At 39.5% G+C, this 3,123-nt stretch overlaps 1 non-coding gene across 1 annotated transcript; it reads right to left on the reverse strand.

Moving 5' to 3' along the window:
• Nucleotides 1–683: 683 nt before the first annotated feature.
• On the reverse strand, nucleotides 684–758 carry Trnat-ugu (transfer RNA threonine (anticodon UGU)). Its single transcript has one exon. It is a non-coding gene; the product is annotated as a tRNA-Thr (tRNA).
• Between the last annotated feature and the right edge of the window lie 2,365 nt (nucleotides 759–3,123).

Consider the following 3,123-nt stretch of genomic DNA (forward strand, 5'->3'; position numbering starts at 1 on the left):
AGTTCCTAAGAAAAGTGTTTACTTTTAGGGGTCAGAGGTAGATGTTAAGAGAACGAACCACTTTTAATTTATGCTGCATGCCGTTCTGAGAAAATAGTTACCCGAAAAAAATGTGTTCAAAGTTTAGGGAAAACATTTAGTTATATTATTACTTCGATTTGCATGAACTGAGTGTTACATATATATTTTTAATGTCGCTGAAAACGAATCTGAAGTCAGATTTTCAATATTCAAAACAGCTAATCCAATACGGAGGACAACCGATTATGTTTTGACCAATTTTTACCAAAAATGTATTTTCGTTATTTACGTTTAGTCTGCAAGTCAAGGAGTATTTATCAACCCTTCCTCTACCTCTGATTGTTCCTAGACAGCAACTTCCTGTTCTTCTTGGCAGGAAAAGCCGATCTGTCAAAGCTGGATATGCAGCACTCGGCAGCCTGCACTTGATATTCGTCCGTATTTTCGGTGAGTATGTTTGCATGCATTCTGCAGTATGAATCATTTTGAGCACGTGCGACACGGGACGAGTTATCATCTACATCTATATGGATACCCTGCAAAACACATTTAAGTGCCTGGCAAAGGGTTCATCGAATCACCTTCACAACTGATAATTAATTGAAACCCTCAGCTGCCGACAGGTGTTGTTGATATACTTCGATGGGGACAGCTGAAAAGTGTGCCCCTACTGGGACTCGAACCCAGAATCTCCTGCTTACAAGGCAGACGCTCAATCCATCTGAGCCATCGAGGGCACACATGAACAGCACGGCTGCAGGAATTTATCCCTCGCACGCTTCCCGTGAGACTCACATCCCCAACCTTCCACAATCCGCATACGTAATGTACTTAATAGGTATTTGTCCATCCACTCATTACTGGCTCACACTAAGGTGACGATTCCCGTAAGAGTTCCGGCAACCTGTGCGCATTCGCACAGACGAAGGTCAATGGCTGGGTAACGTTTAACCATAGATATGAAGATAGTAACTGCTCTCGAAAGAACAGGCGCCACTGACGACCTTGCAACTCTTCTAGAATACATGATAGACCGGCCGATGTGGCCGAGCGGTTGTAGGCGCTTCAGTCGGGAGCCACGCGACCGCTACGGTCGCAGGTTCAAATCCTGCCTCGAGCATGGGTGTGTGTGATGTCCTTAATTTAGTTAGGTTTAAGTCGTTCTAAGTTCTAGGAAACTGATGACCTCAGATGTTAAGTCCCAAAGTGCTCAGAGCCATTTGAACCATCAGTCCCTATGTTTACACACTACTTACAGTAACTTATGCTAAGGACAACACACACACAACCATGCCCGAGGGAGGACTCGAACCTCCAACAGGGGGAGCCGCGCGAACCGTGACAAGGCGTTGGACACATGGCGGGTACCCCGCGCGGCTCATGGCAGCCGTGACACTGCTTCAAACAATGGACTGTAGAAACTTTTGTAAAGCACGGATTAAAAAAAAAAACTTTCTGTTCCAAGAGTCTAGACAAGTACACCTTTAAAAAATGCAACTACAAAGAAATTGAATTTTCGAACGTTTTGAATGAGAACCTGTCCTTATGGAACACCGTTGATCAAATGTCACAGGGATTATATACTCAGGTTTCACATGTGGATTAACACTTTCTAATCAATATCCGGAATGAGCAGGGCTTAAAACTTTGAAGAGTTAAATTTCAAGGGCCGTTCTCTTGTATGCAAATAGTTTCACAGTAGAAATTTCTCTAGTTTTATTTATTAATTTATTTATTTATTTTTTGCTGTAGGTAAAGAAGGATAGCATTGTGAGGAGGGGGAAGGGGGGGGGGAGGAATCTTGCATCTCCCACCTTGGAATTCTCAGTACAGAATTTTTATTCATTACGAGATTCTTAGCCACTTGCAGAAGTGATTTCGAGTGATTCTGCAAAACTTTTCCTTTAGCCAATCGTAGCAACTATAGGATTCCGTTCCTGCTGCATGACATGTCTCGGAACTTAAACTGACCAACTCATTTGCATAAAGAGCTAGCTTATCATCCGCTTCTTTACTTGCGTAGACCGTTCATGGTCTGCAAAGAATTTTTTTCTTTAATCGTTTTTTTATGTCTTTTATAAACTGCAACACTTTCTAAACTTTCTAAACTTAGCGCCGTTGAAGCATGGTCTTTTACTGAATGATCAAAAAGCAATGCTGACAGCTGGAGTCCAAGGTTTTTGTTAATCAAGCCGTTTGTATTCTTGTGGTGATATCTCCGTACAGTCTTTCATTCCCTAACGCATATTTCTTTATATCTAATTGAGAAGTGAAATACCGGTTTTCATAGATGCAGATTTAAAATATTTTAATATAACGCAATAAATATTTCATTAAAATTTTCATCCCCTTATGCTCGAAGTTCCAAAACCAGAAAAACACGTAGTTTTTAAAAATTGTAACATATTAGCCGAATACGAATTGTCAGATATATTTAGCAATCCTTTCATAATGAACCATTTTCTGAAACATCTCACACCCTTTAGGGGTTGGGTTTTCAAAAACAATTAAACACGTATTCTTCTATTTAGAGCCGAGGAGCCAAATTCAAATCTTCATCCATTTAATTCTAAAAATGCTTTCATAGTGAAATATTTCATAAAACATTACATCCCCTATTTCACTCTATTAGTGAGTTAAATTTCCAAAAGCAACGAAACACATTTTTTTTACATCCAACCGAGATGTCAAATACCTATTTTCATAGATGTAGCTATAAAAATGCTTCAGTAGTTCTTTAATAATGATTTATTTTCAAAAAACCTTCACTAATTATTTTATCCCCCAATGGAAGAATTTCGGAAAATGCTAAAAACCTGTTTCTTTTTTGTATCTGACTGAGACACCAAATGTCAATTTTCATAGTTTTGTAGTTATAGCTTCAATAGGGACATAGGGACATATTTAAAAAAAAAGACTTTCAACCCATGTTTCACCCACATAGGAGTGAAATTTCGAACAATCTCTTCTTAAATGATGCTTTCAGCGTAAGATTTACACCTTCATCAAATTTCAAGTCCGTATACTTTGCAGGTTGGGCTGGAAGGCTATGGGTCAGTGAAACCTGTGCCCCTATTGCACCTTCTTGGAGGTTGTAGTTCC

The sequence above is a fragment of the Schistocerca gregaria genome, unplaced genomic scaffold, assembly GCF_023897955.1.
Source record: "Schistocerca gregaria isolate iqSchGreg1 unplaced genomic scaffold, iqSchGreg1.2 ptg000204l, whole genome shotgun sequence".
Lineage (NCBI taxonomy): Eukaryota > Metazoa > Arthropoda > Insecta > Orthoptera > Acrididae > Schistocerca > Schistocerca gregaria.